The sequence below is a fragment of the Microcebus murinus genome, chromosome 7 (assembly GCF_040939455.1).
Source record: "Microcebus murinus isolate Inina chromosome 7, M.murinus_Inina_mat1.0, whole genome shotgun sequence".
Taxonomy (NCBI): Eukaryota; Metazoa; Chordata; class Mammalia; order Primates; family Cheirogaleidae; genus Microcebus; species Microcebus murinus.
In genome coordinates this window covers 19,185,459-19,209,323 of record NC_134110.1, presented here as the reverse complement: position 1 = coordinate 19,209,323, position 23,865 = coordinate 19,185,459, and the positions used below count along the sequence as shown (strand labels likewise).

At 45.7% G+C, this 23,865-nt stretch overlaps 1 long non-coding RNA gene across 1 annotated transcript; it reads right to left on the bottom strand.

The window, feature by feature from the left end:
- Positions 1–13,168: 13,168 nt before the first annotated feature.
- LOC142871908 (uncharacterized) lies at positions 13,169–23,291 on the bottom strand. The gene is made up of 2 exons (XR_012920095.1): positions 22,667–23,291; positions 13,169–13,665 (listed from the first exon to the last, which is right to left on the bottom strand). It is a non-coding gene; the product is annotated as an uncharacterized LOC142871908 (long non-coding RNA).
- Between the last annotated feature and the right edge of the window lie 574 nt (positions 23,292–23,865).

Sequence of the window (23,865 nt, the reverse complement as noted above, 5' to 3'; positions counted from 1 at the left end):
TTCACAGGAGGAAAAAAAAAAAAAAGCACCAGTATTAATTATATTGTGTAGTTACAAAAGATACTATAAAATGCATGTTTTTTCTCTTTCTTCTATTTACTGATATTAAAAGCAATTATGTAAAACAATATGTATAGAATGTATAGTTTGACATATATTTGTCAGTAACAATAAAAGGAGGTGGGTGGAAACAAAGCTGTATTGGGCTAAGAAAATGACTACAGATGGCAACTTGAATCCACAGGAGCAAAAGAGGAGAATGAGAGGTGATAAGTAAGAAGGTTAATATAACAGAGGCTATAAGTATTTACCTACTCTTCTCTCAGTTTCTTTAAAAGACATAAAATTATATAAAGTAACAATTATAATAATAGTCTTTGGGTTTGTAACAATAATGTAATCTATATAACAATGATATCACAAAAAGGGAGGTAAAGTGACTAGACCTATATAGGAGATATGTTTCTATATATCACCGGAATTAAGCTAGTATAAATATATAACTAATATGAATAATTTAGGATGTGGTAAGACCTAGCACAGCTGTTAAGGAAATAACTAAAAGAAGAGGGAAGAAATTATTAATAAATTAAACTGCTATATTAAAAAATATTACTTTAATGTAAAAGAAAATTGAGAAACAAAAAGACATGAGGGGCAGGCTCAGTGGCTCATGCTTGTAATCTCAGCACTTTGGGAGGCAGAGGTGGGAGGATCACTTGAAGCCAGGAATTCAAGATCAGGCTGGGCAACATACCAAGAACCCATTTCTACAAAAATAAAGGTAGGAAAATTAACCAGGCATAGTGGCATGCACCTATAGTCCTAGCTAGTCAGGAGGCTAAGGCAGGATCACTTGAGCTCAGGAGTTTGAGGGTTACAATGAGTATGATCACACCACTGCAATCCAGCCTGGGCAACAGAGCAAGACCCTGTCTTTAAAACAAACAAACAAACAAACAAACACAAAAGATATGAGACCTATGGAAAGCAAAAAGTTAAATGGCATATATAAATCAAACTATAATGTTAAATGTTAATGGATTAAACAACCCAATCAAAAGGCAGAGATTGTCAGACTGGATTTTTAAAAACACGATCTAACTATGTGCTGTCTACAGGAGACACACTAGATTCAAAGATACAAATAAGATGAAAGTAAATGAATAGAAAAACACATACCATGCATGAAGCAATCACGAGAAAGCTAAAGTGACTTTACTAATATCAGACAAGCTAGACTTTCAAACAACAACACAAAAAAGTCAGTCAAGATAAAGGAAGACATTTTAAAATGGTAAGAGTCCCTCTATCAGGAAGATAAAGCAATTATAAAAAACTGTGTGCCTAGGAATGGAGCATCAACACACATGCAGCATGAACTGACAGAAGTGAAGGGAGAAAGGGACAATTAATTCAACAATAACAGTTGCAGACTTCAATACAGCATTTTCAATAATGGATGGGAAAAGTTTCAAATAAGTACTCAGAGTTCCTATCTCAAAAAAACTGGAGCAAGAGGAGAATCAAAATAAACCAAAAGCAGAAAGGAGGAAATAATAATAAGAAAACCAGAAATTAATTAAATTGACTAGAGACCAATATCTCTTGTGAACACAGATGCAAAAATCCTCAATGAAATACTAGTGAAACTAGTCCAGCAACTACAAAAAGGATTATACAACATGACTGTGATGGTTAATTTTATGTGTCAACTTAGCTAGGCTATAGTGCCCATTGGCTTGGTCAAACACCTATCTGGATGTTGCTATAAAGACATTTTTAACACTTAAATCAATTAACATTGAGTAGAGCAGATTGCCCTCCATAATGTAGGTGGGCCTCATCCAACCAGTTGAAGGCCTTAAGAGAAAAGACTGAGGTCTCCCAAAGAAGGAATGCTGTCATGCTGTCTCCAAACTGTCTTTGGACTCAAAACTATAATATCAACTCCTGCCAGCTGCTGCCACCATGTGAACCAATTTTTTATCATCTCTCTCTCTCTCTTTTATATATATATATTGAGAGAGACACACACACACATTCTCCCTCTAATATATATATATATATATATATATATATATATATATATATATATATGTTTTTATTTTCTCACACACACACACAGGTTTTTTTTTCCTCTAGAGACCCCTAACTAATATAATGGTCAAATGGGATATAGGCTATGTCCCAGGAATGCAAGGTTGACTCAATATCTGAAAATTATATCAATACAATAAAAGACAAAACCACATTATCATCTCAATAGACACAGAAAAAGATCTGACAAAAGCCCACACCCTTCATGATAATAACACTCAATAAACTAGAAACAGAATGGACCTTCCTCAACCTAATAAAGGCACCAAAACGCCAAAGCAAACATCCATATTTACTGGTGAAAGACTGAATGCTTTCCCCATAAGATCAGGAACAGGAGAAGGATGTCTACTTTTACTATTTCTGTTAGATATTGTACTTTAAGTTCCAGCCAGGGAAATTGGCAAGGAAAAAAAAAAAAGACATTTGGATTGAAAAGGAAGAGATAAAACTATCTCTATTTGCACATGGCATAATCTTGTATGTAGAATATGGTAAGGAATCCACTAAAAAACTATTAGAACTTATAAATGAGTTCATCAAGATCAATACACAAAAATCAACCATATTTCTATACATTAACAATGAACATTCTGAAAATGAAATTAAGAAAACAATTCCTTTTATAATAGCATGAAAAAGAATTTAAGACTTAGGAATAAATTTAACAAAAGAAATACAAAACCAGTATTCTTAAAACTACAAAATATTGTTAAAAGAAATTAAAGAAGACCTAAATTAATGGAAGGACATTCCATATTCATGGATTGAAAGACTAAATATTGTTAAGATGACAATATTCCTCAAATTGGTCTGCAGATTCCACACAACTCCTATCGAAATCTCAGCTGACTTTTTAGCCAAACTGACCATCTGTTCCTAAAATCCATATGGAAATTCAAGGGATCCAGAAGAGTCAAAAAGTCTTGAAATGGAAAAAAGAAATTTGAAGGACTCATACTTCCCAAGTTCAAAACTTACTACCATAAGAAAAGCTGCAGAAGTTAAGTCAGCATGGTGCTGGCTGAAGGACAGGTATATAGATTAAGGAAATACAACATAGAGTCCAGAAATGAAGCCTCATACTTACAGTCCATTGATTTTGACAATGGTTTCAAGACAATTCAATGGGAAAAGAATGGTGCTGGGACACCTAGATAACCACATGTAAAAAAATGAAATTGGACACATTCTTCATGTTATACACAAAAAATTAACTCAAAATGAATCATAAACCTAAGTGAAATACCTAAAACTTTTAGAAGAAAATATAGGAATAAATATGCGTTGCCTTGGATTAGGCAAAGCCTTCTGAAAAATAACACCAAAAGCAAAGGCAACAAAAGAAAAAATAGATAAATTGGACTTCATCAAAATTAAATACTTTTGGGCTTCAAAGAATGCCCCAAGAAGAAAGTAACAGACAACTCACAGACTGGTAGAAATTTTTTTCAATTTATATATGATAAGGGGCTTGTATTTAAAAGACATAAAGAACTATGACAACTCGACAACAAAAAGACAAATAACCCAACTGAAAATGGGCAAAGGATCTAAATAGACATTTATGCAAAGATATGCAAATGACCAACAAGAACATGAAGAGATGCTCAACATCATTAATCATCAGGGAAATTCAAATCAAATCCACAATGAGATATCACTCCACACCCACTATGATGGCTAGAATAAAAAAGTCATACTGCGACAAGCATTGGGAAGGATGTGAAGAAATCAAAGCTTTATACAATGTTGGGGGAATGTAAAATGATACTGCCACTTTGGAAAACAGTCCAGCAGCTCTGTAAATGGTTAAACATAGAGTTCCTATACGGTGCAGTAATCTACTCCTGGGTATATCCCTAACAGAAATGAAAACATGCCTACACAAAAACTTGTACAATAATGTTCACAGCAACATTATTCATATTAGGCAAAAAAAAATGCAAATGAACTAAATGCCCATCAATTGATGAATGGATAAATGAAATGAGGTATAGCCATATAATGGAATAATATTCAGTAATTAGAAGAAAGGAAATGTTGACACATGCTACATAATAAACTTTGAAAACCTGCTAAGTGGAACAACCCAGTTGCACAGAACCACATATTCTATAATTCCATTTATGTGAAACATCCAGAATAGACAAATCAAAAGAAATTAGTAGTTGTCTTAGGGATGGGAGAAATTGAAATGACTGCTAATTGGTATGATATTTCTTTCTGGGGTGACAGAAATGTTCTAAAATTGTGGTGATAGTTGCACAATTCAGTGAATATGTTAAAACCATTGAACTGTACACTTTAAATGAATGAATTGTATGGCATACAAATTATATATAAATACAGTTGTTATATTTAAAAATCAATGAAATTGAAACAAGAGAATAGAAAAAAATCAATGACATAAAAAGCTGGTTAATCAAAACAACAACATTGATAAACCTCCAGCGTGTTTAGTTTCATTTTTAAAAGTCAAAAAACTGCCAAACTGTTTTCCAGAGTGGCTATGTCATTTTACATTCTTGCCTCTAGCATCCTTCAAAAATTTCAGCAGAAAACAAAAATAAAAGTCTCTGTATAAAGAAATAAAAATAAGATGGTTCTCAGACTTCTCCATAACACTAGATATCAGAATACAGTGGAGTTACTTCTAAGAAAGTTTCAAAAGAATGCTTATAACACAAGCATTATATGGTTAACTAAGTTGTATCTCATGTGAAAAACCAGATGGAAAGGCATTCTGAGATATGCAAGGACTTGCTTAGAAAGTATGCCACCAAGAACTTTGGAAGACACAACCCCAGTTGAATAATATAGAAGCAACTTAAAGGTTGAAAAGAATGAGAAAGCTACACTGTTACAGATTGATGGTAAGCAGGTAAACCAGTTAGTTAAAGAAGAGATCAGTCTAATTTGGTGCTGTGACTCTGGTTAAACAACTGAATGTGAATGCCAAGAATTATTCTTGAGACCAAAAGTACTTAACATCATAGCACTAGTTCCATGCTAGTTCCGTGTTTTAAAAGCCACACACATCAGGACAAACACCAAAGAAATAGATGAATTCAATTAGAAAAAAATACCTAGTGTTGATAAATAAAACTAAAGCCTGCTCTGAGAAGAGACACATCCCGCTGCAAGTCACATGGTGGGGGCGACTAGGATTCCCCTCCCAGATGTTGACATCTGGGCCTCTCTGAACTTCCTGTCTTCTTCCATTTCCTAGGGCCCAGCAGGGGTTGTTCAAGATCGAGTGTAAAGGACACTGGCGCTTCAGGACACCCTGGTAAGCCATGTTATGAAGCCTCTGGTACCAATTTGTCCCTTTCTGAGTCTGCCTTCTTTCAAACCTAGCGTGAGTGAAATAAAACTCACATGGCAGCTAATGTGTTAAAAATAGGTTCTGGCTAATGCCGAGGCCGGTGCGTTGGATTGCGGTAGGCGCGAGCCAGGCGCCTGCGGGGGTCCCCACTGAGTGCCCTGGGCCAGGAGCCAGGTGTCACTAGGTCGGTCTGCAGTCGCCACCCGGCCCCCGCCGTAGCCGTACTCCTTGGCGGGTCACAGTGACCTCGAGGCGGCCCCGACTCTGACTCGCGCTTTCCGCAGGCTCCGTTGGGGCTGTTCCTGGGACAGCGAAGGGCCGCGAGGTCAGCACAGGCTGCCCTCTCCCGCTGCTTGCCTGGCGGCCACATGGGCCACAAAAGAGGCAAGGGGGGGGCGCGGCTCCGGGTGTCCCAGGCACTGCGGGCTCCACTGCTCCCAGCCAAAGACTGGGGCGGGAGGGGCGTCTTCGGTCCCATGTGACTCGCCCGCTGGCCTGAAGCACCTACAATTCTGCTAACGTGGGATGGGGCGCAGGCGACAATCCGCAGGCGACAGTACGCAGGCCTGGGGCGAAGCTGCACTCACGACCTGCGCTCTAGGGGGAGGCCAGCAAGCGCTGAGCTATGCCAAGGTGAAGCTGCAGGTGAAGCTGCAAGTGCAGCCGCTGCTTGGGGAGGGACGCTGGGTAAAGTCCTCCAGGAGCAGGAATTGGGTCCCTGCTTAAAGGATTGGCCTGGTCTGCACCTGTGCGCTAGAGAGCGTGGCCCCATGCAGGAAACAGGACAGCACGGGTCCAGGACAGCCGTGGTCCAGGGGAGGGACCCGGGCAGGGGCGCAGCCGGTTAGGTCTAAGAGTAAGAGACTGGTGGGAAAACGAGGCTAACCCACGGCTTAACAGGAGTAGCCCACATCAGCCATCAAGACCATCAAGACCGTAGCTGGTGCTGGAGGGGTGGGGGTAAGGGCTGGAGAGACGTTGGTTCAAGAGACTGAGGGGATGAACAGACTGAGCACAACCCAGGGCCTGGCAGGGCCTCAGATTGGCCGAGGGGCTGCTAAGGTGTCAGAAGCAACAAACATGCTGCAGCAACAGTGACAAATCTAAGGTCTGAGCGCAGCAAAGTGTATTTCCCCCTTACACAAGGTGCGCTTCGGATCCGGGCAACTCTCTGGGAAACAGTTGCCCCCTAGTGGCAGGCAGGGTCCAGGCGGTGGCTCTGTCTCCACTGAAGACCTACAGGGTCCTTGTGATAGGGAAGAGTGGGAGAACAGGCTGGCAGGTAAATGCCTCCCCCTGGAGGTGACAGATAGTCCTTCAGCGCACAAGTCCTTCAACCTGTCATATGACCTCCCTAACAGTGAGGGACCCAGGCGAGTTATCTCCCACAGTCCTGGAAGGAGAGAATCAGATGGGGTCAGGGCTAGAAGTCTCTATCCCCAAAGGGCCGGATCCCTGAGGATGAGCTCTACCTGCACTCTGCTTTGGCAAGAAGCCAACTTGCCCCCCAAGGCTACACCCACGTGACCTGTCAGCTGCATACAGGTGCTCCTCAACTCACTATGGGGTTGCATCCTGATAACCCATCATACGTTAAAAATGTATTTAATACACCAAAGCTAGCAAACATCGTAGCTTAGCCTAGCCTACCTTGGGCGTGCTCTGAGCACTCACATCAGCTACAGTTGGGCAGAGTCATCTGGCAACACGGGACACTGTAGAGTGCCGGTTATTTACCCTTGTGATCGCCTGGCTGACTTGGGGCTGTGGCTGGATGCTGCTGCCGGGCACTGCGACAGAGTCTCGTGCCACTTTCCACTGAGTGCGTATTGCTGCACCACTGCAAAGTCAAAGAAGCCTTAAGTGCAACCATCGTGAGCCAGGGACTGTCTGTATTTGCACCGCCTTCTGAATGGCTTGTGAGAGGTCACAGTACTGAGTGTTCCTCAGGGCGGTGTGGAGAAGCGGTCTTATGTGAAGTGCTTAAGATTAGCTGAAGCCACCGTCAGACAAACCACCCCTCATCCGAGTGAGGCCTCAGTTAGAAACACACGCACGGGAGGTTGGTGGGGAGGGTGGAGAATTTACTATGGGCGTGGACTGCAGAGGTCTGAGTCTGCCTGCCCCAACGTCCCCTTCCCTGTTGGTACATGGACCTTCTACCTGCACCCCGGGCTGGCCACAGCTCTGCTCCCCAGCCACAGGGGTGGGTACACCAGCCTGTGGGGGCCAGTGAGAAAGAAAGACCAGGAGCACTTTGTCTTGAGCTCTCTGCTCCCGAAGTCTAGCTTCTCTGAACTTGGAGCTGTTGATGGTCAGCTTGCCACCATGTAGGGGAACTGGCCTGAGGATGAAGCCAAAAAGGTAGGAAAGGACAGAATAATAGAATTATGGATGGAGGGAGGGAAGGGAGAGAGAGAGAGAGAGAGAGAGATTATGGATGCAATGTGAGCTCTTGGATCCAACTGTGCCTAAAGGTATGACCCAGTTACACAGCCAATGAATGTCCTTTCTTTTTAAGCTAGTTTGAACTGTATCTTCAAACAGTTACAAATGAAAACATCCTGAGTAATATAATTACTAGTTGGCCACTGGCTGCAAAAACTCAACATAGAATTCTCCTAAACTGGGCAATATCCCTAGTATCCCTCCTTCAGCTCAGGCCAAGATTCAAGGAGGTCCCCTTTCCCCTTTCCCCTTAAGGCCAACCCATTAGTGACAAATGCATGTTACCTGGCCTCAGCATGGGAGCAGAAAAGACACAAGACTTTTACTGGGAATGTGTCTACCCTAGCACTTCCCTCTTACTCCCCATGTTCCCCCTTCCCTTCCATCTCAAGTCCTGTGGGGCCAAGGGTCAGGACATGACAGAAATGAGGTGACTCAGGACTGCAGGAGAACCCCACCTCCTCTGGCATGGGGCGGCACAGGAGCCAGCTGATTGAGCTTCTCTACACCCTCATGAAAGGGCACCTGGCCCATGATCCACAGCAGGGGCGAGTGCCAGTTGGGGGCAGGGTTTGGGGAACAAAGACCTTCTCCAGTGAGCTTGGGTGGAGGGGGATATCCTAGAAGGCCCCAGGAGACCACAGCCCACCCACATGAGGGCTCATGGGTCCTTACAAGCACGTGCAGCTTCTCTCTTCCGGGCCGGTGGGGTCTGGCTCCTCCAGCTCGTTCTTCCCATATCCATCCCACATACTCGCCCTGCTGCCAGGCAGCCTGGCCTGGCTAACCTGGGCCAGCAGCCTCAGCCCCTGCCTGGGCACACTTCAGATTCACAGGCCCAACCACAGAGCCCAAGGTCTGAAAGGCAGAGTTGCCAGATAAAATGTAGGACACACCCATGCAGCATTTGGGGAGTGCCTATACTAGAATCTTATTTGAATGTTTATTTGAAATTCAAGTATGAAACAGAACTGGCCATTCTGTATTTTTATTTGCTAAAACCTGGCAACACTAGTGGGAGGAAGCCCCAGCAGAGAGAAGGCTGAGTGGAAAGGGAGACCCCAGGACTTGCCTCCTGCCCACCGGGGACTTGGGCTCTGAAGCAGGCCTTGGGCCAGCAGCACCCCGTCTCCACTGGGGGAGCCGCAGATGGCTGCAGGCGCCCAGAGCAAACCTGATGTGGGGCACGGTGGAGAAGAGGCACCAGCTGCTCCTGCCCATCCCCAGCCAGGTCGCCCGCAAGGCCACTCTGATGACAGCACCCCAGGATCCTCTCCCCTGGCAGCAGCCACTCCCGGCAATGACTGTGTGAAATCTGACGTGGCTTTGGGGAGGGTATTGAACTCCTGGGGTTGACCTCCAACCTGCTCCGGTGACTGTCTTTCCACGAAAGGAGGATAAACGTCCACTCCCTCTCGCCCTTGCCCACACTCCATGTAAGTGCCCAGAGGAAAATCAGCCCTCCTCGCGTGGCCCTGGGAGTCAGGGCTCGGGGCCCACATGTCTGGGGGGGGTGCCCGGCAGAAGGTGAGCCTGCTGGGCAGCCTGCACTCAGAACAACTCCCCCGCCCTAGTGGCTACCTGCAGCCTGGTGGCCTGCGCTCTGGGAGGGTGGTGGGCTGGATATTTAGTTACTTCTGCCCGTGTCGGCCCCCCAGGATACTGACTACTAAAAAGGGCTCACCTGGTTCTTTCTCAGACAGAACATTGTCACTTGGCATAGAGTGAAGGGACCCCACAGCCCAGTGGGCTCGCATAGCCCCAGGCCATGCTCTCTTAGTGGAGCCCATTGGTCCGACCCCCCATCCGGGTAAGGAGTGAACTGAATAGTCCACAGGGCACAGCCGTCCCCACCTCCTGCCAGCACCCTTCCCACCCACCTATGTCTTATTCATGCGAGCCCTGGGGCGGGAAGGGCCACAGAGCCAGAAGTCTTGCACGAATTAGGAGCACTTCCGCCTTGCACACCTCCTGCCATGAGAAATGTCATGATAAACACACTTTCCAAAGGTGAACAGAGCCACTGGCTGAGCACAGATTATCATCACCTGCATTTAAAGGAAACATGGGCTCAGAGGGGCTCAGAAAGGCTCAGAGGGGCTTGAGTGCAATAGCTGCCCCACAGATTCACATCCCTGAAGGTGTGACCTAGAGTTCCTCTTACCTGGGACACTTCATTCCCTAAGAAACCCCAGAGTCCCAGGGTGGTTCCAATATGCTGGACCATGGTTCATTTCTGACAGGCCCTGCCATCTGAGGCAGAGATCCATCCTTCCTGCCTGCCTGCCTTCCTTCCTTCCTTCCTTCCTTCCTTCCTTCCTTCCTTCCTTCCTTCCTTCTCGGCCACGTGCTGGCATGTACCCAACTGGATGAAGCAGAGTGTGCAGTACCTAATGCCAGACCATGGGGGCCCCACAGGTACGACTCCTCCCTGTTCGGTGTTTGCCATTCTTGGACTGTGATCCGCTAAGGTCTGGACATATGCTCAGTGGTGACCCGAGGGAATGGGAGTGTGTAACTAACACATAGGGTAAGTGTTGTTTCATGAAGGTGGTATCAGTTATAGATATACATATACTTGCATGTATGTATGTATATGTACACACATCTATACATAGATGCATGTGTACATGCAGCAAATGTGAATGTATCACACATAAGGTGAATGTCATACACAAGGGTGTTTTTTCACAAAAATAGTATCAGTCATACATACACATACATACACACATACAGTTTATATGTGTATGTACACATCTGTACATACATGTGCATATGCATACATATGCAGGGGGGCTGCCATGTAGCTTGTATCATCTCCTGTGGTCACAACCAAAGATGGTTGAGCAACCCTTTTACTCTGTTTACTTTAAGAGAAAGAAAAAGTAACAAGCCAAAAGCCCCTGGGCTTCTCAGGAAACCAGCTGACAGACATTTTTAGCACAGGATGGGAAGGTGGGGGCTGGAGACCACGTCCCCGCCCGCCACGGGCGCTGGTGGGCGTGCCGGCACTGCCTGCAGATGTCCCGGCAGAGCCTGGGCTTGGGCAGCCGGAAGCTGGCTCCGTGACCTTGGCAAGTTCTCAGCCTCCCAGCCCTCCATCTTCCTTGAACCTTATAAAGGAACAAGAGCCTCCTGAGGCTGTTTTGAGGCTAAACACGACACCATGTGCGAAAGGTCCGAAGCATAGTCCCAAGGGGCCTTTCCTCCTCGTTCTCACAGTCAAAGGCTTTTAACTTTCCGGGAAGCCCAAGCTGTCCCTAGCATCCTTTAGCAGGGGTCCTCAAACTTTTTAAACAGGGGACCAGTTCAGTGTCCCTCAGACCATTGGAGAGTGCGGCGCACATTCCACACATGCGCACTGTGGCCGGAGAGGAGTCGGCTGCTAAGCAGGACAGGCAGCGGCCGCAAAAACACCCGGCAGGCCGGATAAATGTCCTTGGCGGGCCGCATGTGGCCCTCGGGCCGTAGTTTGAGGACGCCCGCTTTACAGTGACAAAGGCCCCTCAGGACCAGCCCCACCCTCGTAGCCTTCAACTCACCAAAGGAACAAAACATAGACAAACACTTAAAAAAAAGCAAAACACACACGCCGCCGAGCCGCCCCGTCCCTTAGCGTGTGTAAGATATACACAGGAAGGAAGCGGCCGGGGTGATTCAAGGAGGCCGCGCTGCCATGTCTCGAGGAAAGGAATATTTTCCGACAAGCCCGCCCTGGCTGTGGTTTTGAACAGGATTTCAGATGCAGCTCTGGCCAGCGCCCCTGCCCCCACTGTTCCCGCCCGACCCCCCGTAGCACTCGCAGCGCCTGCAGTCTAGACACTGCAGCCAGTGTGGACACCCAGCAGGAAGGCACCCTGCGCTGCTGCTCCAAGGCCTGGGGGCTGAAACCGGGCAGGGCATGGGGCCGGGCTGCAGGGCTGAGGGGAGACGTGGAGTCCAGGAGGCCTGTTCCTCTGGGTGTTTCCAGATACTGACTCACCAACAAACCTGTTTTTGATTTCTGGTCATAACCAGCTTCAGGCCCTGGCAGGTCCAGCCCTGTGGAACCAGGGTAGCTCCAGGCATGTCACTCCCACACTCAGAAGCCCCTTCCACACCCCTGTGACCCATACGGCGTTACCTGCGGGTCCCGGTTCTGGGCCTGTCCTGCCCGTGCCCAGAGCCTCCCGCTTTCCAAGCCTTTGCACACCACGGGTCCAGGCTCATCAGAGGCAAGCACCCAGATTTGCCCCTCCCTGTGTCTGTGCTGCCTGTCCCCTGCCCAGCTAAGGCCACCTCTGCTCACCTTTCCCACCTCTCCACCTGCAAACCCTCTGTCCCCCACTGTTGGCACTGATCTGGCATGTGACCATGTCAGCAACTCCATGTCCAGCTGGAGCCAGTCACTTCACATCTCTGAGCCTCGGTTCCCCATCTGTAGAATGGGGACAATGAGGGTTGCCAGATGAGATGAAGTCACACATGCAAAGCAATGAGCCTGGCACATACTACCAGCTCCATCATCATCAGGCTGCCTGAAGGACTGCGATGATGATGATGATGATGGCCTTTTATCCTCCACTGGGGGTGATCTGTCCAAAGTAGGATTCATTGGTTTTCTCTCCATCTTCCCTTAGTGCCTACAGAATCTTCCCTGCATACAACAGGTGCTCACAAAAGAAATGTGAGGGGTGATGTCTCCAGTGGTGTGGGGCCAAAGGATCCTCTCTCTGCACGGTGGAGGGCGGTTAAGAGCTCAAGCACCTTGCGAGGGTTGAGGGAGAGGAGCAGCTGGGGGGTGGCCATGGCCTCAGCTGCCAGTTGGCCTAGGACCAACGTCCACTGCACGGCGCCCATGAGCCCGTGAGCCCGTCGGCATCGGCCCACGCAGGGACAGGGCTGCATCCGGACCAAAGGCTCAGGAAGACCTTGCAGAGCTGAGCTCTCCCTACAGGTGTGTCTCTGAGATAATGTTCCCTGGGGCCCACAAAGGCTCTGTAGTCCAAGCCCACATGTCCATCCAGAAATAGGAAAGGTTGGGACATAGGTCAGCCTCTGTCCCGTGCTTCATGAAAGCACTAAGTCACAAGAAGCCTGGCCACCACCGGCAGTGAGCCAGACACCCCTGTGGAGCTGCCCTCTGGCTTCTACATGGACAGCCCCGCGGTATCTCGAGAGACTGATACACAGAGTGGGAGGGAGGGGAGACGGGTTCAAGATGTTCACTGGAATATTCCGTTGCTGCTGCCAGTGGGTTGCTGAGTGTCTTGTCCACGTTTTGTTGTTTATAACAGAAATAATGAAACTGGGTGATTTATAAAGAAAAGGAATTTATTTCTTGCACATATGGAGGCCGAGAAGCCCAAGGTCAAGGGCCCACATCTGGAGAGGGCCTTCTTGCTGGTGGGGACACTCTGCAGAGCCCTAAGACAGCACAGGACATCACATGGTGAGGCAGCTGAGTGTGCTCATGTGCTAGCTTAGGTGTCTCTTCCTCTTTTCAGAAAGCCACCAGCCCCACTCCCGTGAGAACCCGTTAACCTACGAATGGATCAATTCACTCACGAGGGCAGACCCAGTCACCTTGCAAAGCCCCCGTCTCTCAATACCACCACATTGGGGATTCAGTTTCCAATGGGGTTTTGGAGGGGACAAATATTCAAACCACACTGCTGAGATCACTTGGATTTTCCAGACAGAGGTTCATGCTCCTCAGTCAAAACAAGACATATAGTTCTTGAAAATTCCAGGACAGAGATTTATCATGTGTTTCTGGCTTTTCCCAAACAAAACGGATGTTCTCAGACCTGTTGGAAAGAAAGAGGCCTGAAGACCAGGGCCGCGAGGGGGATGCCAGGCCCCAGCAGACCAGCAAGGCCAACCTCAGGTGACTCGCTGCATGTCGGAGCCAGAGGAAAGGGACACTCTTGAAAACTAGTGTTGTGAAGATAATCTCAGTGAGTGAAGAAGGGGGTCTTGTTTCCAAGACTGTAGGGGGACCGATCGTAGGGGGACCTGGGCACGGGCAGCTACCTGATCCAGAAACAAACCAACACGGGCCCTCGAAGCATCTGTGCCGTGGGGCGCCATGGAAAGTCCCTTGGCCATCAGCTTCCCATGTGCAGAGAAACTCTAGGACCTCTGTCGGCCTGCCCTTTCCCCAAACTTTCCCTCCTACCCTGAAAATAGGTGGTCCCTTCCCCAGAGTATGGCCCACCCTCTACTGGTGTACCCAGTCCTGCCCCTGTCCACTCAAGGGCATCACTTGCTGGCTCTGCCTCCTGTCTTCTGCATTATCAATTTTTTATTTCTAGCAGAGTATTCTCATTAGTGAACCCTGTTTTCATCACTCCCAGGTTAAAACCAAACCTCTCTGCCTTCCCCTTGCACTGAGATGGAGTAAACTGGATTTACCCTCCCTCCTGGAGCAGCCAACACAACCAGCCAGCATATGGGAACAGTAGGACATCAGACAAGGAAGGACAGTGGTTTCTAGGTGATGGGAAATGGGCAGGTGAGCTCTTTGATGATCCTGGCCATTTGCAGACTGCAGAGCAGAGGGCTGGGGGAGAGGCCACCCTGGAAGAATAGAGTGGACTTCCTAGGTGGAGGAACAGAGTTGAAAGTCCAGAGAGACCAAGGTGACTAGAGTTTTCAGGACAGAGGACAAAAATGGGGAGAGCTGGTAAGGGAGAGCCCTGGCCATCTGCACAGGGTCCACATGAGTATTCAGCGCATGTATGGAAAGAAACTGGAGCTGTGGAAAAACCACCCTACTCAAATAGAAGACCATGGCTGGGGCTCCCATGGGCTCCCACCAGCCTGACTACACACTTCTGGTTCACTGGACATCGTGCAGAGTACTCAGTGGGTAGCCTGGACTGAGCCCTAGATAAAGCACCAGTCCAAATCCACAGAACAAATACTAAAAGCAAGATCCAACAAGATCAAATGGATTCTCAGTAACTTCATTGCATCTCAGGACAAGAAAAAAAGCTTGAGATTATTGAGATTACAAAAATGCAAAAATACCTAGCACGTGACATGGTAAAATTCACAATATACGGCATGCAATAAGACTGACCAGGCACACAGAGAAGCAGGAAGACAGGCCCCACAATGAGAAGTGGGTCTGGCCCCAGTGGCGGATGCAGGGCCTTTCATGCAGGGCAGAGGCCGTGTCTAGATGGGAAAGCGGAGACAGCAGACAGGAGGTCAGCAAGGGCAGAGCTCCAGATAACAGCGTGGGGACAAGGGGAGGGAGGACAGGGCAGGGGCATGTGTTGTTAAACACACAAAGAATCAGGAAAAAACTCAATTCCACTTCCCTCTGCAACAACCTTTCTTTTTCAGCAAGAGGACATGAAAAGGATTTTAGACTTGTTTCAATTTCTCTCCTCCTTTCTCTCTAGTCTTCCTCTTTATTGTGAAATATAATATACATCCAAGAAAATTTTCTAAATGTAAATGTTCAGCTTAGCAAGTTATTGTAAAGCAAACACCTGTGTAGCCACCACTGGGATCCATCCAGATCACACCTCCTCCCTCCCGGGGCCCCTCCCTGGCCCTCCGCCACCTGGCATTCCCAGTCAGCACTCCCTTCGGCTGCTTCCCAGTTCCCCACATAGGCAAACAGCCTTGAATGATAAGGGCATATCTGCAGGTCTGTGCAAGGTGTAGAAATGGAATCATGCAGTGTAGGCATGGTTTGAGATCTGGCTTCTTTCTCTCAATATTATGCTTTCAATATTTAACCATGTTACCGTATGCATCTGTAATTTTTTTTTTTTTTTGCAGTGTAGAATCCATTGTTCAAATATGCATTTATTAGTCTGCTCTACTGTTGGTGGGCATTTCTGTTGTTTCCATTTGAGGGATGTCTTAGTCGCTTTGTGCTGCTGCTATATTTAAAATATATATATTGCAGAACTGGGTGGCCTAAACAACAAACGCTTATTTTTCACAGGTCTGGAGGCTGGAAGTCCAAGATCAGAGTGCCAGCATAGCCAGGGTCTTGGTGAAGACACTCTTCCAGGTTGCAGACTGCCACCTTCTCATTGTAGCCTCACGCGGCAAAGAGAAAGAGGATGCCAGCCCTCTCGTGTCTCTCCTTGTAAGGGCACTGATCTAACATGAGGGCTGCACCCTCATGTCTTAATTGCCTCCCACAGGCCCCATCTGCAAATACTATTACCTTGGGGGTTGGGGTTTCAACATATGGATTTTGGGGAGAGACATGCATTCAGTTCCTGGCAGGGGTGACGATAAACATACTGTTAAGAATACACATATATATGTAATTAGCTGCAAAACACATGCTTACTAGTAGGTATGTACCTTCTAGTGGAATTGGAGGCTCATGGCTGTGCATATCTTCAGCTTTAGTAGATATCGCTACATCATTCTCCAAAAGGATTATACCCCTAGCAGTGTTATGAGTTCAAATACTTACTAGCACTTGGTATTGTCAGGACTTTGGGTGTATGGAACTATCTTCTTGTGATTTAACATCCTTGTCTGGTTTCTGTTCTTAGCAGGAAAGCATCCAGTCTTTCATGATTATATATGTTAGTGTGGGTGTTTCAATAAATGCCTTTATCAGGCTGAGAAAGTTTCCTTCTTTTCCTGGTTTGGTGAGTGATTTTCTCATGAAAAGGTGTTGGATTTTGTCAAATTATTTTTGAGATGTTCATGTGATTTTTGTTTTACAATCTACTGATATGATGTGTTACATCAATGAATTGTCAAATATTAGACCATTCTTGCATTCCTGACATAAATATCACTTGGTCATGGTATATAATTCTTTTTATATATTGCTGGATTTGTTTTGCTATTATTTTGTTTAGAATTTTTATATCCATATCATAAGTCACACTGGTCTGTAGTTTCTTTTCTTGTGATGTCAGATATTGGTATAAGGATAATACTGGGCTCATAAAGAATTGGAAAGTGGGTGAGGTATGGTGGCTCACGCCTGTAATCCTAGCACTCTGGGAGGCTGAGGTGGGCGGATCGTTTGAGCTCAGGAGTTCAAGACCAGCCTGAGCAAGAGTGAGACCTCATCTCTACTAAAAAAAATAGAAAGAAATTAGCTGGACAACTATATATATATATATATATATATAAATTAGCCGGGCATGGTGGTGTGTGGCTGTAGTCCCAGCTACTCAGGAGGCTGAGGCAAGAGGATTACTTAAGCCCAGGAGTTTGAGGTTGCTGTGAGCTGAGCTGACACCACAGGACTCTAGCCTGGGCAACAGAGTGAGACTCTGTCTCAAAAAAAAAAATAAATAAATAAATAAAAATTGAAAAGCGTTACTACCTTTTTTTTTTTTTTAAGAGTGTGAGAAGTTGGTATCAATTCTCCTTTAGATGTTTCGTAGAATTCAGTGATGAAGTATTCTAGGCCTGGGATTTTCTTAATGAGTAGTTTTTCATTACTAATTCAGTCTCTTTGCTTGTTATAGGTATATTCAGATTGTCTATTTCTTATTGAATCAGTTTCAGTAGTTGGCATCTTAATAGAAATTTGTCATTTCTATATTCATCAGTTATCTAATATATTGGCATACAGTTGTTCACAGTATTCCTTTATAATCCCTTCTACTTCTGTAAAGTCGATAGTAATATACCTTGTTTCATTTCTGATTCGAAGAATCTGAGCATTCTCTTTTTTTTTCTTGGTTAATCTAGCTAAAAATTGATCAATTTTGTAGGCCTTTTCAAAGAACGAGCTTTTCGTTTCACTAATTTTCTTTATTGTTTTTCTATCATATTTATTGGTTTTTGTTTTCTATTTTATTAATTTCTGTTGTAATGTTCTTTATTATTTTCTTCCTTTTGCTTGCTTTAAGTTTAGGGTCTTAAGTTAGAAGTTCAGATTGTTGATTTAAGATCTTCCTTCTTTCTTAATGTAGGCATTTACAGTTATAAATTTCCCTGTAAGTACTGCTTTATCTGCATTCCATTAGTTTGGGGGTTTGTGTTTTCATTTTAACTCATGTCAATGTTTTTATGTTTCCCTTTTGATTTTTTTGTTTGACCCACTGGCTATTCAGAAGTGTTTTATAGCATTTCCACATATTTATGAGTTTCTCAAATTATTTTCTTGCTATTGATTTTTAATTTCGTTCCATTGGGGTCAAAAAATATATTTTGTATGATTTCAATCCTTTTAAATGTATTGAGATCTGCTTTATAGCTTAGCATATGGTCTCTTCCAGAGAATGTTCTTTGTGTACTTGGGAAGAATATGTATTTTGTTGTAATTGGGCAAGTGTTCTAAGAATTGTATAAATCATCCATCTGATCTTGCTAAGCCTTTAACATAGTAATCATTATTATTTTAAATTCCCTGTCAGATAGTTCCAACATCTCTTGTTTTCTCTTATGGCTCATGTTTTTGTTGAAAAAAAAAAAAAAAAACAAAAACAGACATTATGCAGCAGAGATTGAGGTCAATAATTTTCGTGCTTAGAAATGAGCACACTCTTCCTTCTGCTAGGTTTTTAATGTAGGGGTTCTAGTAATCTAGTCAGAAGTTGGGCTTGGTTTGAGATTTAATGTTACTATGGTTACCCTCATGATATAACAGACTTCGAATTCTAGTGTTACCTTGTGTTTAGGATGGGGGCTGTTTGGTAGGACTTTCACTTCTAGTTCTCATAAGGGTGACACTATTTGTTGCCCTCCTGCTCCCCACAGTTTTAAGGCTTTTATTCCTTCAGTGGTGGAGATGGGGGAGGAGAGGGGAGAAGTGACCTGCAGCACTGGGACACTTTCTGGGTTTTTTGTTTGTTTGTTTTTTGTTTTTTTGAGACAGAATCTCGGTTTGTTGCCCAGGCTAGAGTGAGTGCTGTGGCATCAGCCTAGCTCACAGCAACCTCAAACTCCTGGGCTCAAGCAATCCTTCTGCCTCAGCCTCCCGAGGAGCTGGGACTACAGACATGCACCACCATGCCCGGCTAATTTTTTCTATATATATTAGTTGGACAATTAATTTCTTTCTATTTAGAGCCAGGGTGTCGCTCTTGCTCAGGCTGGTTTCGAACTCCTGATCTCGAGCAATCCGCCTGCCACGGTCTCCCAGAGTGCTAGGATTACAGGCATGAGCCACTGCGCCCAGCCTGGGACACTTTCTCAAGAGTCTTCTTGGCCTTCTCTGTGAGTATCTGGTGGGATGCATTTCACTTCTAATTTCATACATACAAATTATATAATATATGCAATATATGAAGTCTGTTAATTGCTGCCTGTTAATTTTACAACCTCCTGTCTTGTACACTCCTTATATTCTTTGAGGCTGCTTTACCAACTGTTCTCTAGGGTTTTCCAGGTACACTGTCTTGTCACCAGAAAACAGAGATAATTTTCTTTTTCAAGCCTTATGTCTCCAGTTGTTTTCTCTTAATCTGATTGCATTGCTAATATGTTAAGTAATGGTAGAACTTTAAAAATTCTTGCCTTATTTCTGACCTTCGTAAGAATGTTTCTGTTGTTTCCCCATTAAGAAAATTAATGACTTTAGGACTGAGGTATATATATATATATATATTTTTTTTTTTTTTAATCACATATCCATCTGTTTTTTCAAGACTCAAAGTTCTAATGGGTGTTAAATGTTTTCAAAGGCTTTCTTGGCATCTGTGGAGCTAATCACCTAACTCTCCTTCAACTTTCTTTTTCTTGATTTCCACATTCTTGTGGCCAGAATACTTCACAAGTAGTTTTATTCCCTCAGAATAAGTTAATGGAAGGTTACCTTTCAAAACGCTTTCTTATACATCAAAAGGTACTTTGCTTTCATACTCAACTGTTAATAATTTGGCTGGCTCTATCGTTTCGAGTCACCTTGAAGGAGGTTTTCTATTATAGTATTTCTCTCTAGCAAACCCTGATACTCAACTCATTCCTCGGCCAGTGACCCGAGCCACCCCCTTCCCTTAGGTTTCTAATAATGCGTGACGATGTGCCCAGGTGTTGGCCTTTTCTCAATCATTCTATTAAATAAGTTGAGTGAGTTTAAATTTTAAAAGTTTCCCCCCTTTCCAGCTCTGGGAAGTTATTCTCCCACCATTTCTTCCTTTCCCACGGTAGTACACAAAATAATGGCCCACCAAAATGGCCCACGTCCTAATATCTGGAACCTATGAATACGTTATTTCACATGGAAAAGGGGACATTGCGGATGCGATTATGTTAAAAGTCTTGAAATGGTGAGATTTTCTGGAATTATTTTTGTGATCCCAACCAAATCACAGGAGTCCTCATCAGAGGGAGGCAAGAGGGCCAAAGTCAGAGAAGGTGACGTGACAGAAGGCGCAGGAGAGAGGGTGACGTGGTGATGGGGCGGGGTCACAGAGAGAGAGACTGGAAGATGCTGCACCTGCTGACCTTGAAAATGGAGGAAGGGGCCACAAGCCAAGGAATGCAGGCAGCCTCCAGAGGCTAGGAGAGGCAAGGCGACACATTTTCTCCTAGAGCCTCCAGAAGGAATGTAGTCCTGGTGACACCATGATTTGGGGGCTTGTGGCCTCCATAGCTGTAAGATAATAAATTTGTGTTGTTTTAACCACTCAGTTTGTGGTCATTGTTTAGAGCAACAATGAGAACCAACACACTTCCCTCCATTCTTATTTTTTTCTGTTCATTCTTTCTGAAATCCTATTAGACACTTTTTGGACAGCCTGGACTGATGCTACTCATCTCTTAACTGTCCTCTCAGACTCTTCATCTTTTTGTCTTCTTGCCCTACATCTGCGAAGTTACTTTGACGATATTTTCCAATACTTTTCCTGATGTAATTTTGACAATCATATTTTTAATCTCTGAACTTTTCTTTGTTCTCTGAGTTTTCCTTTCTCTAGGTTCCTGGTCTTGTTTCATGGATGCAAGATCTCCTCAAACATCCCAGAGATGTTAATTATGACTTCTAACTTCTATTCCTTGCCTTTTATTATCTATTTCTTCCAGGGACGGCTGTTACTTTTGTTCACCTTGTGATGAACAAAACTGAACTCCAGTCCCGTGCTCCAGTCCTTCTGTCCTGTGTGATTCTTTTCCGTGGTTGCCTGTTTACATACACAAGTGAATGGCAGGGCTGATGCATCCAGATAGCTGGCAAGGGGCCCTTTGCGGTTCTGGGTCTGTTTACTCAGCAGGCCTCTCCCCTTCCTGGGAAGGCTGGCTCGAGGCCTGCATGGAGGGGTGAGTCATAGTACCTGGCAGCCTTCACTCGAGGGTGCCTGGCTTCCTCATGGCCACGAAAAGACCAAACGAATGAGGGCTTTATTCTGGTGGATACTATCCCTCCTTCCAGGTTGACTTCAATTTCTCAACAAGATGTCATAGTCAATGAGGGCTGTTATAACAGAATAGACTAGGTGACTGGTACACAACAGAAATTATTCCTCAGTTTTGGAGGCTGCAAAGTCCAAGATCAAAGAGCCAGCAGATTTGGTGTCTGGTGAGGGCTTCCTGGTTCATAGCAGACTGTCTTCTCACTGTGTCCCCACGTGGAGGAAGGGGTGAGAGAGCTCTCCAGAGACTCCTTTATGAGGGCGCTAATCTCATTTATGAGGGCGCTGCTCTCATGACCTAATCACCTCCCAAAGGCCCCACTTCCTCATCCCATCATATTGTCGCAGAAAACTGTCAGGCACCGGGATGCAGCCAATGGCCGCCTCCCCGCCGCTCCACATCCCCTTGGGCTGGCGCTGTGTGGGGTCGGTTGGTGGGCAGGCTGCTGGAGCCTGGTCCCGTGTGCCACCAGGCACCGGGAGCCGCCACCGCCTGTTGTCCGGGCCTGCGCTGAAGCCTAGCTGGCTGCGCAGTCTTGATTGGATACTTTTTGAATCCCACTGTTGCTGATTGGCTGTTAAAGCCTGTTGCTGATTGGACACTTTTTGAGTCCTACCAAGAGTATAAAAACTGGGAGGAGAGCAAGGAAGGGGGTCAGAAATCAGAAGTTGAGAAGAGAGAAGGTCAGAAGTTGGCCAAGCCTGCTGGCTGAATAAAGGCTGTTCTCCGACTCTTCGTGTGCCACTCGGTTCATTACCCGGTCAAGAGCCGTAACACTAGCTGTGACACTAGCTGTACACATTTCCGTAACAATACTGGGGGTTAGAGTTCAACATGTGAGTTTGCGGGGGACACAGACGTTCATTCTAGAGTGCAAGCATATCATTAATTCTATCCTGGGCCAGGCACGGTGGCTCACACCTGTAATCCTAGCATTCAAGGCGGGCGGATTGCTCAAGGTCAGGAGTTCGAAACCAGCCTGAGCAAGAGCGAGACCCCTGTCTCTACTATAAACAGAAAGAAATTAATTGGCCCACTAATATATATAGAAAATATTAGCCGGGCATGGTGGCGTATGCCTGTAGTCCCAGCTACTCGGGAGGCTGAGGCAGGAGCCCAGGAGTTTGGATTGCTTGAGCCCAGGAGTTTGAGGTTGCTGTGAGCTAGGCTGATGCCTAGCACTCACTCTAGCCTGGGCAACAAAGCGAAACTGTCTCAAAAAAAAATTCTATCCTAGTGCAAACAACACTGCTAGCCTCTCTGTTTGAAGTGTGTTGGAGTCTAGGGTTAGAGGCAGGTAAAGAGCTCACTCTGCTGTTCCGTGAACAATCCCTCCCTCCACACCCCTGAGTGAAGTCGCCAGCCTACTGTTGTCCAACTATCCTATTGAAGTCGCCAGCCTACTGTGGACCCTGAGCTTGGAGCCTGTCCAGAGTGCTCAGGGAGGGCAGCACCTCTGCCCAAGCCCCTACCTCCCCCCACATACAGTCTCTCCTGCATACTTACTAGGATGTAGTTGCTTCTGCTTTGGTTTATAAATCAACGTGGTCATGTCTGTTCTTATCTTCTGGAAGTCCATGAAAGCCACAGGGTCACTGATACTCCATTTCTCAGCTCTGCTTGAGATTATGCTATTTGGCCATTTCTGGGGAATTTGGAAAGGGAAAGGAAGAAGAACTTCCCTCTGGCTACCTAAGCTGACGCAGCCTGCAGCACACTCATCACCATAATCGTGGTAACACGTCTGTGTGTGGGAGGAGTCCTCTTTCTTGACAAGGACAGAGCCATCCCACAAATGGATGAGTTGGCTCATTCGCTCAGCTACAGTGCTCCAGTCCAAGATAACTTATAATCACTGACTAACTTTTTTCATGAGAAACATAACTGTCTATAAACTCTCTGAGAGTGGTGAATCAGTTAGGATTATCTCTGGCTATGAGTTTAAAAAGAAACCCTAATACAATAGTGGCTTACACAATACAGCAGTTTACTCAATATAGAAGGTAGGATTACAGAGGCTATACCATGACAGGGTCTCAGGCTCTATCTATTCGGCGCTTGCCTGTGTGTGGCTTCCATGCTCAAGATCACCTCATGGTCCAATATGGCTGCTGCAGCTCCAGCCATCATGTCCACGTTTCAGCCAGCAGAAACAGAAAAAGGAAGGGCTTGCCCACTCATTTTAAAGTTACTTCCTAGATAGAAGTTGTTTCGTGACACTACCACTCACACCTCATTGGCCAGAATTGGTCCAGATAGCCATGCACCTGCTCATTATTAAAGAAGGGGACATATATGGTGGGCCCTGAAGGAGCCCAATCAGGTGCCGTATCTCCTTTGTGATTTTATTTCCCTCAGTCTGGAGACAGGAATTCTGGAGTCACAGTCCATCAACTATTTTCTGGACACCCATCATAGCCTTTAGCTTTGAATACATTGTCCAGAGTGACCCAGACCAGGACGAAAGATCTTGCCCCAGATTTGTTCAGAGTAGAAAAGACTAAAAGAATGGGGGGAGTCATTCAGTGGACTAGACTGTCCGTTTGAACTGGCAACAGAGTTGCAGAAAGAAAGGAAATGGAAAATAGCGTGTTTCCCAGGGCCTTGGCTAGCTGGCTGTCCTCTCGTCCATTTTCCTGCTGGGTCCCCAGGGATCCGGCCCTGCGCATCGGCCCTGCGGCAGCAAGTGATGCTAGCAGGGCTGC